The following is a 14,088-nucleotide window of genomic DNA, read 5'->3' on the forward strand; positions in this document are numbered from 1 at the left end:
CTGTGCCAGGCTTTGAGTCCTGGGAGTGAAGGAAACAGATGATGACGTGAGGACCTGTGTGCAACCTGAAGAACTGGCCAGAGCTGTCGGTGAGACCAAGGCGAGCAGAGGGCGGCTCAGCTGCATTGTAAACCACTATGGACTTTAGGGCAGGAGAAGAAAAGGATAAAGCATTATTGTTGGGGCGTTTTGACTATTGTCAAGACATTTGTGAATGAATTGAGCTCAGTCATTTTATTTTAAATTCAGTGTCAAGTCGGGGGGAGTGGACTTTATTAGCTTTAAGTCTCACGTTCAATACTGGAAACAGGTGCGTCATTAGAAATGGAAAGCGACGGTCTCTGGACAGGCTTTGTCCATTTCTGAGGACTGTACCCAAGAGTCAACTAATCAGACCTGCTGCAGAGTAAACAGCGTCTGGACATACCCCTTTTTCATTCATTTTCATTTAAAAGTAGACAGTTAAGTGGTTTGGATATTATTTTGAGATTATCTCTTAAAGCACAAATGTATTATTAATGGCTAATACTTTAGGATACGGTTAGTTACATTTTCTTGGATGTCAAACACACGCTGTTTCCTGAAGATCATAAAAGATCGTCCTTCTATTCCTAGCAGGAGTGACACATTCCATTGTCTTGTTTCCACAATGCTTAAATATGTTATAGCAAATGTCAATAGCGAACTAACTATCCCTTTGAATGTTTCAAATGTGACTTTTAATTAAGCGTGTTAACCTGATGAATCATCATTTGAGCAGCAACTAAAATAAGATTATAGTCATTTTCAACTTCTGGATGCCCACAGAACATGAAAAGCACTTTATGAGGCTTGCATTAACGCATATTTCACTATAATGTAATTTTATATTAGATGTTCCACTTATGCATGGAGCCAGAATAGTTTCTGCTCTGTGGCGATGCTGATTTAAATGAGTAAACCACAAGGAATCAAGAAAGCTTAACTCTTTGTGCATCTCAGCATGGTTGTGCTTGCAAAAGGATTCTCTGTGGGCAGAATTTCACCTTTAGTTAATGGAGAGAGGACAGCATTTATGTTTCAGGTGGGGGGCTTTAGAAAGGACAGATGCAATGATTTCTTCTATGCTATGTTGTGTGTGTGCTCAGTTGTTCAGTCATGCCTGACTCTCTGTGACTCCATGGACTGTAGCCTGCCAGGGTCCTCTGTCCATGGGATTTCCCAGGCAAGAATACTGGAGTGGGTTGCCATTTCTTGCTCTAAACACTTCTTCTGCACAACATTAACTGATTAGGGATAATCCTGAGCAAACCCTGAGCACTTTCCTTTTCCCTACCATAGACATCTGATCAGTTTGTCTGTACTGAGCAGTCAGCAAGGCTGTGCTGCACACAAGAGGGGGTGTGAGGGGCTGGTGGGCTGCCTTGACCACATGGATAAGAAGAACATGTGCAACAGAAATGCATAAAGAAACCCTGAGAACTAGATGGATGGCCCCCAGTAGGACTGTCATAAAGCATCCTGCACAATATTATTAATAGACATTTTACAGTTTTTATAGCTTCCAAAGTTATTTTTGAGTCAGTGCTAGCATTCAATTATTTTCTGTTGAATAGAGAACAAAACAGGCCTAAAGACTAAAAGGAAAAGCTGCTGAGGGGAGTGATCACTCCAGATGGAAGTTTTCTGGCAGATTGTGATTTGTGACTCAGAATGAGCCCAGATCATGGTGCCATATGGATAGCAGCAGAGCCTTTAGACACTGGCTCAGTTGCTCAGCAGACTTCTGAATTCCTACTACGTGTCAGTTATTAGCTGGGCATTGGGAACAAGATGAGTAAGCAGTGATAGTATCTGCCACCAAGGAGTCTATTCACTCATTCATCAACATTTACTGAGCATTAATGATATGCTTCAAACACTGGGGGATTTGAATATGTAAACATAGAGTAAATTACCATATGGTATTATGACAAAGTCAGTTATAAAAATAGGGGAAAATGCTTCACAAGGATAGAGGTGAGAGAGAGAGAGAGAGAGACTATATCTGGTGTAGTCATAGGAATTTTCCCTGAACAGGTGACATTCAGCCTGAATTTTGAAGCTGGATTAGGGGATTGAGCAGTGGTGACGTTGGGGTGGGAGGAGGGCAAGGCCCTTTCCTTTCCTAGCAAAGGAATAGTATGAGTCAAGTCATGGAGTTAAGGACTCATGCTTGGGAGGAAAATTAAGGAAATAAGAAACGGATTATGGATAAAGTTTGTGGCTTCATAGGGAGGAAATGGAACTAGAGAAATAACCTTTTGCAGGATCTCCAATGTCATGTTGGCGCTTTCGTTTATTCCATATACTGGGCAAATCCCAGCGCTCCCCGTTTCTACTCTCACGGCAGATATCCCCAGCCTGTCATGAATGGTGCTCTTTCCCGCTGAGCCCAGGCCAGCCCAAGGAATCCTTCTCTACACAGGGCTTTAGGAAGCCACCTCCACCTTACTGGATTGGAACACAGGAAAATTATATTCACTAGGCAAAGGAAGCTATCTAAGCTTTTTGAATATAGAAATAACAGCGTCAGACTTGACTGTTGGAAAGCCCGTTTCACTAGAGAATGGATTGGAGTGTTCAGTAGTTTAAGCCATTGGTTCTCAACCCTAGTTGTACACTGAAATACTTGAGTGCTTGTTAAAAATATCTTATACCTAGGACGCACTCTAAACCAATGAACCCAAATGATTTCATGTGTACCTAGGGGATGAAATCCACTTGTCTGGGTATTAGTTGAGAACATTATTAAACATAAGAGGTTTCATCTTCCTTCCTGACAATTGTGGAGAGGGGAGAAGATGGCTCGGGGAAGATGGGAAAGGATTTGCCATTGTTTGGCATTTATTCAAATAGTATAACTATTAATAATAATGGCTCTGCTTTCTTGACAGCCTTCTGTGTGTTTACGTGTTTGCTAACTTATATGCAAATATATAATTTCATTTGATCCCCACATTAATCTTTTAAATATGTATTTATTATCCCCAATTTACAGCTGAAGTAACCACATCTTAGAGACCTTAAGTAACTTGCTACGATCACAGGGTAATCTGATGACAAGAGTTATATTCTTTTTACTCCTTCATTTTACTTTCAGGACTTTACTGTAAATCACATGTAAAACACAGGAAATTTATTAGAAGAAATAAGAGCAGGTGGGGAGTGTGTTGCTACTCTTAGGTATGATCAAGTTCACTTTTGAGAACTAAAACTTGAGCCTGTTGCTCTGGCAAGTAGTCTGGGCTCACCGTGTGGCCCAGAAAATGGGTGATATTTTAAAAAAATATATTGAAGTATAGCTGATTTATGCTGCACAGCAAAGTAATTCAGTTATATGTGTGTGTGTGTACATACATACTCTTTCTATATTCTTTTCTATTATGGTTTATCACAGGATACTGAATATAGTTTCCTATGCCATCCAGTAGAACCTTGTTATTTAGCCACAGTTTGCTAACCGCAAACTCCCAATTCATCCTTCCCACACCCACCTCCCTCTTGGCAACCACAGTCTGTTCTCTATGACTGTGAGTCTGTTTCACAGATAAGTTTCATTTGTGTCATATTTTAGATTCTACACATAGGTGATATGATATGGTTTTGTCTTTCTCTGTCTGACTTCCTTCACTTAGTATGTTAACCTCTAAACCTGTAACCTTTAGCCCTGCAAATGGCATTAAGGAAATGGGTGATTTTTACATTGACTGTAGTCTGTTTATGGAGGCCTAATGGGAACATGAATGTCTCTCTCTGGTCTGGACAAGGTAATCCCCACCTACCAGGAACTGTGCTCTCACTTTGTGTTCTGGTTGGCCTAAATCCTCATTGTAAGCATATCATGTCATTGCTCTAACAAGGCGTGTTTGCTTGGTTGTAATTTTTGTGAACCAACAGCACAACGAACCTCTCAAATTAACAGACACATTCGCTAATTTTAAATGTCCTTTTGCAAATATATATACAACTTGGATTTGTCTCTTTCACAAGTTCATTTCAAGTAAGCAGGTTTTTATTTTGCACCCAATTAATCCAATTAATGCTCTATCAGAATCATCTCAGAACTCATAAGCAGGAAACTAGTTATTCACAGGAAACACTAAATTCTTACTTGGTCTGAAACTTCAGTTCTCTTATCTCCCTACACAACCAAGGCAGCTATAGTAACGAGCAGCCCTGAACATGTTTACTTTGACAACGTTTACCTAAGTCCAGTGGGCTGCTTCCTGGTCTGGCGATAGACCATGAAAATAGGCCTTGAGGAGACACAAGTTACTGCAGCCAGGCAAGCCCCATGACTTGCCCTGGTAATAAAAGCCACCAGCACAGGAACATACAACAGACTGCAGAAGTCCCTAACTCCAAGTCTAAAGTCTAGAATTATCAGGTTTTTATTAATTTCTAACAATGGAGCCAGGTAAGAGATGTTTTATTCATTTGTTATGATTTACTCTCTTGGCAAAATCTTCTGCATTTCATTAGCATCTGTTTTTTTTTTTTTTTTTTTAATCATTGGAAGGAGACACTAGAACCTTGGCTTTCCAGCTATGTTCTGTGGGGCCCCAAGATTCCTTGGTGTGTGGAATGGATCTCATGGGGAGGAGAAGAAGGTCAGTGGAGAAACGGCTGGACTCTAGGCTCTAAGATATTCATTCCGCCTTCAACCTGAGCAGTTTGCTTTTACTAATTATATATTTGAAAAAAAGAAGGCTATAATTGGTGTGAAGAGCACAGCGCTAGATATAAGAAATCCCTTGGTAAGCATTTACATGTGTCAGTCAATTGGACTTCTTTTAATTTTAATTGTCTGGAAATCCAATTTTCACCCCATGCACGTCTGAAAAAGTGGCCTGAGCACAAATGGAAAAGAGGTGTCACAAAGCCCATGAACTTGACTCCTGGGAGAGACCTGCATCTACCTACATGCCCTTATACCATGACCATGGACTTAAAATGGGTTTAAAAACAAGGTTTCTGATTAACAATGCTGGTTATTCCATTTCAACAGCATATATTAGCAGAGAGCTGTTGGAAGCTGACATGTGGAAAACTATTAGAAGCCGCAGCAGAGGAAGTAAGTTGACAGTCACCCACTGCACTTGGAGAGACTGTCCCACAGTGAGTCAGGGTGTGGACTCTGGAATTCTAACAGATTTTGGTTCATGAGTCAGTTTGGCCCCTTTCTTGCTTTGTGACTTTGAGCCTCAGTGATCTCTTCTGTAAAATGGGCACAGCAGTCAGAACATACTGGAACCCGATAGGGCAACTCCTTCAGATGATTTCTGGAATTTCCCAAAACTTTCCTGGTGACCTACTATAGCAGAGTCCCATGGAATACTGGTTAAATCAGAATATTCAGGAAGAGGACCAGTGATCTTAACTTTTAACCAAAGCCTTAGGGGATTCTGAGCTGCCTCCATGTTTAGAAACTACTGTTTGCTCTACAGGCAGCTTGGCAAACCCTGATAAGGTTCTTGGGGAACTAAGTAGTGGGAAGGGGAATCTCCAGTCTTTGGAAACCCTGGCCTTGTAGCCATATTCCTTCCTTCCTAGACTTTCATCCTCTCTGTTGGCAGAGGAGTATCTGTCTGGCTACTCTGAAGGTCAGAACTCACTGCTGCTTCTGCCAGGGCCAGAGTGGAGCCAGTCATGACCCCATGAAGGAGAACCACATGTTTTTTTGCTTTTTCATTCTTAAGAAAAGGGTAAAGGAAACAAGGAGGGATCCTTAAATGCCAGTTAAGTGACTTTTGTATAGAAGAGTCTAATATGGATGTGTTGGAGGAGACTCTTGAGAGGCCCTTGGATAGCAAGGAGATCAAATCAGTAAATCCTAAAGGAAATCAACCCTGAATATTCATTGGAAGGACTGATGCTGAAGCTAAAGCTCTAAAATTTGGCCACTTGATGCGAAGAGCTGACTCTTTGGAAAAGACCCTGATGCTGGGAAAGACTGAAGGCAAAGGGAGAAGGGGGTAGCAGAGGATGAGATGGTTAGATGGCATCATCAACTCAGTAGACATGAATTTGGGTGAATTCTGGGAGATAGTGGAGGACAGAAAAGCAGGGCATGCTGTAGTCAATGGGGTCACAAAGAGTTAGGAATGACTCAGCTACTGGATAACAGTAACAACAATAACAATTGATCTCTTTAAATAAAAGGTTTATTAAATATATACTCATGTATTTGGGGAAGGTAAGGAATGCATTTTTTTTTTTTTTTTTTTGTGCCAGGCTGCAAACTGGCTATATCATCTTAGTGGTCTTGGAAAGTTTTAAGGAAGAAAAGAGCTTTCATTTTTGACTGCAATGTCAAAGTATTATGGTTGTCAACTCAGTTGTGCCTAAATCCATTTTAAGAGGTTTCACTGTAAATAAGACTGAATCCTGTTTTGTGTAATATTTCAGCCTGCACCAAAAATGTAGCAAAAGGAAGGGCACTGTAAACATTTTTGGCCCAATTTGACCTGTGGCTTTCTGTGTCAGACTCAAACTCCTGCCAGGCAGACAGGGCAGTGTTATATTAACAAACACCTCTGTGAAACCCATAGAGAGGGAGGGAGAGGGAGCAAGCAGCAGCCAGTCAGCTCTGCCTAGTCATTTATTTTTGATTTAACTCATTCCCAGCCCACAGTGTGTGTACAGAACTTGGAACATACATACACATATTTTTGAAAAATACTTTAAAAACAATGATACACCTGACTGCACCCAAACCAGGAGATGGATTTTCTGGTGTTTGCTTCTACTCAGAGCAGCCACTTGCTGGAGGAAAAAAAATCAGAATGATTGAGGGCAATCAATCACCTTTATGTTAAAAAAAAAAAATGACTTGCAGCAGCCTGAGGATTTTGTATAGGCTGTCAATTCAGTTCAGTTCAGTTCAGTCACTCAGTTGTGTCCGACTTTGCGACCCCATAAACTGCAGCCAGGCCTCCCTGTCCATCACCAACCTCCGGAGTTTATCCAAACTCATGTCCACTGAGTCAGTGATGCCATCCAACCATCTCATCCTCTGTCGTCCCCTTCTCCTCCTGCTCTCAATCTTTCCAAGCATCAGGGTCTTTCCCAATGAGTCAGCTCTTTGCATCAGGTGGCCAAAGTATTGGAGTTTCAGCTTCAACATCAGTCCTTCCAGTGAACACCCAGGACTGATCTCCTTTAGGATTGACTGGTTGGATCTCCTCACTGTCCAAGGGACCCTCAAGAGTCTTCTCCAACACCACATTTCAAAAGCATCAATTCTTTGCCACTCAGCTTTCTTCACAGTCCAACTCTCACATCCATACATGACCACTGGAAAAACCATAGCCTTGACTAGACGGACCTTTGTTGGCAAAGTAATGTCTCTGCTTTTTAATATTCTGTCTAGGTTGGTCATAACTTTCCTTCCAAGGAGTAAGGGTCTTTTAATTTCATGGCTGCAGTCACCATCTGCAGTGATTTTGGAGCCCCCAAAAATAAAGTCTGACACTGTTTCCACTGTTTCCCGATCTATTTGCCATGAAGTGATGGGACCAGATGCCATGATCTTCGTTTTCTGAATGTTGAGCTTTAAGCCACCTTTTTCACTGTCCTCTTTCACTTTCATCAAGAGGCTCTTTAGTTCTTCTCTTTCTGCCATAAGGGTGGTGTCATCTGCATATCTGAGGTTATTGATGTTCCTCCCGGCAATCTTGATTTCAGTTTGTGCTTCCTGTAGCCCAGCATTTCTCACGATGTACTCTGCATGTAAGTTAAATAAGCAGGGTAACAACATACAGCCTTGATGTACTCCTTTATCTATTTGGAGCCAGCCTGTTGTTCCATGTCCAGTTCTAACTGTTGCTTCCTGACCTGCATATAGGTTTCTCAAGAGGCAGATAAGGTGGTCTGGTATTCCCATCTCTTTCAAAATTTTCCACAGTTTATTGTGATCCACACAGTCAAAGGCTTTGGCATAGTCAATAAAGCAGAAATAGATGTTTTGCTGGAACTTTCTTGCTTTTTTGATGATTCAGCGGATGTTGGCAATTTGATCGCTGGTTCCTCTGCCTTTTCTAAAACCAGCTTGAACATCTGGAAGTTCACGGTTCACATATTGCTGAAGCCTGGCTTGGAGAATTTTGAGCATTACTTTACTAGTGTGTGAGATGAGTGCAATTGTGTGGTAGTTTGAGCATTCTTTGGCATTGCCTTTCTTTGGGATTGGAATGAAAACTGATCTTTTCCAGTCCTGTGGCCACTGCTGAGTTTCCCAAATTTGCTGGCATATTGAGTGCAGCACTTTCACAGCATCATCTTTCAGGATTTGAAATAGCTCAACTGGAATTCCATCACCTCCACTAGCTTTGTTTGTAGTGATGCTTCCTATGGCCCACTTGACTTCACATTCCAGGATGTCTGGCTCTAGGTGAGTGATCAGATCATTGTGATTATCTTGGTTGTGAAGATGTTTTTTGTACAGTTCTTCTGTGTTTTCTTGCCACCTCTTCTTAATATCTTCTGCTTCTGTTAGGTGCATACCATTTCTGACCTTTATTGACCCCATCTTTGCATGAAATGTTCCCTTGGTATCTCTAATTTTCTTGAAGAGATCTCTAGACTTCCCCATTCTATTCTTTTCCTCTATTTCTTTGCATTGATTGCTGAAGAAGGCTTTCTTATCTCTCCTTGCTATTCTTTGGAACTCTGCATTCAGATGCTTATATCTTTCCTTTTCTCCTTTGCTTTTTGCTTCTCTTCTTTTCACAGCTATTTGTAAGGCCTCCTCAGACAGCCATTTTGCTTTTTTGCATTTCTTTTTCTTGGGGATGGTCTTGATCCCTGTCTCCTGTAAAATGTCACAAACCTCCATCCATAGTTCATCAGGCACTCTGTCTAGCAGATCTAGTCCCTTAAATCTATTTCTCACCTCCACTGTACAATAATAAGGGATTTGATTTAGGTCATACCTGAATGGTCTAGTGGTTTTCCCCACTTTCTTCAGTTTAAGTTTGAATTTGGTAATAAGGAGTTCATGATCTGAGCCAGTCAGCTTCCAGTCTTATTTTTGCTGACTGTATAGAGCTTCTCCATCTTTGGCTGCAAAGAATATAATCAATCTGATTTTGGTGTTGACCATCTGGTGATGTCCATGTGTAGAGTCTTCTCTTGTGTTGTTGGAAGAGGGTGTTTGCTATGACCAGTGTGTTCTTTGGCAGAAGTCTATTAGCCTTTGTCCTGCTTCATTCTGTACTCCAAAGCCAAATTTGCCCATTACTCCAGGTGTTTCCTGACATCCAACTTTTGCATTCCAGTCCCCTATAATGAAAAGGACATCTTTTTTGGGTTGTCAAGTTACTTAAATAATCATGAACGTGGGCATACTACTTGCTACTTTACCATTATGACAATAGCTTCTTCCCCTTTGGAAGATTAGAAAACAGAGATTTGAAAAGTGACTTTTCTAGGTCACTGTTATTCAATATTAATCAAAAGAGATGGGGGTCTGAACACATGTGTTTTGAATCCCAAGACCTTTGAAGTTCCACAAGTCATACCACCTTAGGTTATATCATGAAAGAATGCCATGCAATCTCTTCTCTATTAGGCCTTGTTGGAATTATAGCCATGGAATGGTTGAGAATGCTGGAAAACTTCAGACTCCATAACTGAAAGCTTCCTGATGCCTCCTACACAAAGCTCTGTGTCAACTGACAGCCTGAGGGACAGAATTTTGGCTTCCCTATGCCACTATCTGCTGGTGGATGGCTTCTCTCTCAATCATCATCAGTGATTATTTTCCCTGGAACCCCACCTTGCTCTGTCTCATAATATGCTCACTAGTGCCCCCTCCTGGTGTGGAGGCTCATCACACCACTCCTTGGATAGGTGTCCTCAGCTTCCTTTACTGCTAGTGTGTCTTGGCTGTTATCTTTTGCTTTTGTAATTAATTATAATTTGTTACCCTACCCCCTCACCGGAGATGAGCAACTGAGGGAGTAGAAATGCAGTTCCCAGCTCTCTTGCTCACCTACTGGGCTCAAACCTTGGATGAAGATCTGCTTGGTTTCCAGGCTGCTTGATTCTTGCTCAATGCACAAACTTCCTCCCCGCCCACCTCCCTTTATGTCACATTCCTTCCTTCTGCAGTGACACACTGCTTTGTTTCTAACACAAATAAATGACTCTTCAGATCCTTTTTACTGCTGTTCCTAAGGCTCTCTATCACATTGTATTGCCCCATCTTTGAAAACCCTTGTTATGCCCAGTGAACAATAGTTACTAAAAGAGCAGATTGTTGAGGTGTTCTCCGAAATTCTTAACATTCACATCTACAGTGGTAATTTCCTCTTCTGTTCCAAAGCCAAGCTTGGCTGTGCTCAGTTCTGATCATTAGGTTAATGTTAACAGCTGTTGCTCAATTCACTGTTTTCTTACAATTATTAATATGACTTTGGGAGTGACAACTGCTTCTGTAAAAGAATGGGTGCTGCCTGACTTATGGAGTGTGCTACATACAATTACAGCTCCCCCAAAAGGTGTTAACTGACATGGAAAAAAGCAATCAGGTCAAAGACTAAGGCATTGGAGAATTCTTAAAAGCATTAAAGACACATCAGGAGAACTTGTGCATCATGAAATTGTAAACAAAATAATAAGTGTCTTGGAATAATGGTTGATCAAATTCCTGTTAGAAGCCCTCAGTACTGTTATCTCATGCTTAGTCTCCTAGGAACCCTTGTGCACTATCAGCCAACAAGCTATAATTTCATGCTTGACTGGCATAATACAGACTTAGTTTCCAGATTCTGTGCACAGCCATGCTGAACTGCAAAAATTAAGTGCAAAGCAAATAAAGAAATAAACCAATGGACAGAGGTCAAAAGTCAATGCCCAACACCAGCCTGAAATAGAGCAAGCCTTTTGATGAAATACATTTGTGTTTTTACTACTATTTAATTGAAGGACTTTTTTGATTATCTGCCGATTAGCCATTTACTAGAACACTTGCTTTGTGCCAGGCATGGTGGTACCTGATGAGAAAACAGGTACTGATGAGTAGCTGGAATTTCTCAGCAGAAAACCAAGCTGGGTTCCCATCACAACCACTCTATAGTAGAGTCTTTGAAGACACTTCGTCAATGAGATTTTGGTTTGGGTTTTCCCAGCGCTCTCTGTTTACACACTCTTGAAGATTTCTTCTGGAGGGCCTTCCCTGGTGGTCCAGTGGTTAAGAATCTGCCTTGCAATGCAGAAGACGCAGGTATGATTTCTGGTCGGTTGGGGAACTAAGATCCCATATGCCATGGAGCTACTGAAACTGCGTGCTCCATAAGGAAATATTCTGCATGATGCAGGGAAGATCCTGCATGCCGCAACTAAGACCTGATGCAGCCAAGTAAATACATAAATATTTTTTAAAAAAGATTTCTTCTGGAAAGGAGGCACCAATCCTTTTTCAGATGCAATTCATGATAATTATTTTCCCTTATGATACGTGTCTATATTTCAGAATGTACTCAGGAAAGGGATTCTTCTCAGATCTAATCTCTGTTTAGTAAAGAATCTCTTGAGGTCCAAACACCTGTCTGTGGGTACCCTTTCTTTCTCTCTTTCTAAGATGCCAGTACGAATGACTTGGTAGGAGGAATGTAAAGAAGAGAGATAGGAATTTATTGAAATTTGTCAGTCATCAGGACCAAAGGTTTTATTCATTTCTACATATTTTGTGCTGTTGGAATCATCTGAACTTTATCACTCTTTCTGGTAGCAGAATCGTAATTAAACCTGAAAAGGGTACTGAATTCCAAAAAATTCTTTAAGAAATCCTTAACAAAATTCTTAAGACTGCCCCTCCCACTATGTTACAAGCTGAAAACTCTGCCCAAGTGCCTTCTGGCATTTACATTGAATATAATCAGTTCTTTTCTCTGAGCTTACCTCAGGATAGCATTAATTTGGTCTGATTCGGAGGTAATTTCCTTTAATTAGGCTCTTTTTCACTGTTCTTTAGTGTTTCTATTGTGCAGGCCCTTTGGAGAGGAGGGCTTACAGTTGCCTAGCTCCCATGAAGCTTTGGTCATGAGAACCTACAAGTGAGACAGCACCAGTTGGGGGCCTCCAAAGCAAGTTAAGGATTTGTGGTCTGGGGCAGTTTGGGGGATCCAGAGTGAGATGTAAAAATAATCATCAATTCATAACTGGATTGAGTGGCAAAGGAGGGCAAGTGAGTCCTTCTAGGTCATTAGCTATACAATGCAAAGTTAGACTGAAGATTGAAAGGTATTGGAAGAGATCTTGTAATAAACATGATTGAGTACTGTGAATTTAAGCACAATTTTCAAGAATTAACAAGGTGGTACTTTCTATAGTATGAGGAGTGGGAGAAGCTGTGCAAGATGTTTGGGGAGAGGTGTGGAGAGGAATAACATTAGCTTCAGGCTCCAAATTGAGGGTTACACTTTCCAAGGAATTTTTGAACCCTGCTCAAGTAAATTGAAAACATATTCTTTTACCAAAACTATTCCAATAAACAAATGCAGAAAATAGTGCTGAATGGGTGCTGCAGATTGAAATCTTTCACAGTGATGTGACAAATGTTATTACAGTAAGACTGAAAATTTGGGATTTCCCTGGTGGTCCAGTGGTTATGACTCTGCACTTCCACTGCAGGGGGCCCAAGTTTCTATCCCTGGCTGGGAAACTAAGCTCCCCAATGCTGTGTGGTGTGGCCAAAGATAAAATAAATACTTAAATTGTCATCTGCTTTGTAAAATGCTTGAAAAAGTTTTTTTTTCAAGACTAATATTTGTTGTATTTTCTCTATCTTGCTTCCTCAAATGAATTGGAGTGGATCCAGATTTTGTGGAGCCCAAAGGTTTGCCAGTCTGGGGGACCCTCCCTAACAGAAAGAATATAAACTTTGGGTATAAAATAAAGGCAGATTCTTTACAAGGGGCTCCCTCCAGTGAAGGGCCCTTAGAGTTAAATGTCACTGATTCTTGGTAAATACACTTCTGCATGTGTGTTCTAAGCCATGTCATGGGCATGGCTCAGCTATCCAGCCATGTCAGTAGGAGGCAGGCAAAGGCGAATGTGGAAACTATGTTTCTAAGTTTCACATTTCACTTAGCACATCCAGGAGCTTTGCAGACCATGTGAGAAGGTGCTTGTTGATCCCTTAGGAAGGGAACTCTCAGTGAGACCAACACCAGAACGTATGCTTCCTTCTGACCAGCAGGCCCTGATCCAGAATTTATTGAGCTGAAAGATTCCTCATGAAACACTTCATAAACCTCTTGGGGACATATTCCTATTTATCACTGAACTACCTTAGATTTAAAACACCCCACCCAATGCTATTATCCACTAGCCACTAGAGCAGTCAGTTCAGTTCAGTCGCTCAGTTGTGTCTGACTCTTTGCGACCCCATGGACTGCAGCATGCCAGACTTCCCTGTTCATCACCAACTCCCAGAGCTTGCTCAAACTCATGTCCATAGAATTGGTGATGCCATCCAACCATCTCATCCTCTGTTGTCCCCTTCTCCTGCCTTCAATCTTTCCCAGCATCAGGGTCTTTTCCAATGAGTCAGTTCTTCACATCAGGTGGCCAAAGTATTGGAGCTTCAGCTTCAGCATCAGTCATTTCACTAGAGCAACGGTCACAAATAAAATAACCTTCAAGGCCAAACAGCTGTCAAGGCCATCCAGCTTACACTGAACGTGTCAAGATTAACTTGAGCAAGTTGTTAAAGTCAGACAATGCTTATAGACACATACCCCTGTGAAGACTATAACATATCTTATTTCAAAAGACCAAGTGAACAAAAATTAGCTGCAAAAATTCCTATTGGGCAATCTGTTTTATCACTCAGGTCAGGTATGGTGTACCTTGTATGTCTTTAAAGCACATACAGGCACACACACACATGTGCATGCACACACACACAAACATGCCTCTCTTTGTGAAAAGACCCTTCCTTCTATCTTATCTCTCTTTGAACAAATTGCCCAAACAATCTTCATATACTAGATAATATAATCCTCAAAAGCTGGTAATATAAAAATGACTGTAATAATACAAGTGGTAGTGTTGCCATTC

General features: G+C 41.2%; 1 protein-coding gene across 4 annotated transcripts in view; it reads right to left on the reverse strand.

Annotated features, from left to right (window-relative positions):
- The window catches only part of SLC9A9 (solute carrier family 9 member A9), a 660,343-nt gene that overhangs the window by 77,396 nt on the left and 568,859 nt on the right, over positions 1-14,088 (reverse strand). The window contains exon 15 of one of the 4 annotated variants that reach the window (XR_015158063.1): positions 8,731-9,303. The exons of the other annotated variants lie outside the window; for them this stretch is intronic. The gene's annotated coding sequence lies outside the window, so the exon portion shown is untranslated. Of the gene's footprint in view, positions 1-8,730; positions 9,304-14,088 lie in introns of those variants that run through there. 4 annotated transcript variants of the gene reach the window in all.

This window comes from Bos grunniens, chromosome 1 (assembly GCF_055505025.1).
Source record: "Bos grunniens cultivar Pamir isolate PY7600 chromosome 1, Bosgru_T2T1.0, whole genome shotgun sequence".
NCBI classification, from domain to species: domain Eukaryota; kingdom Metazoa; phylum Chordata; class Mammalia; order Artiodactyla; family Bovidae; genus Bos; species Bos grunniens.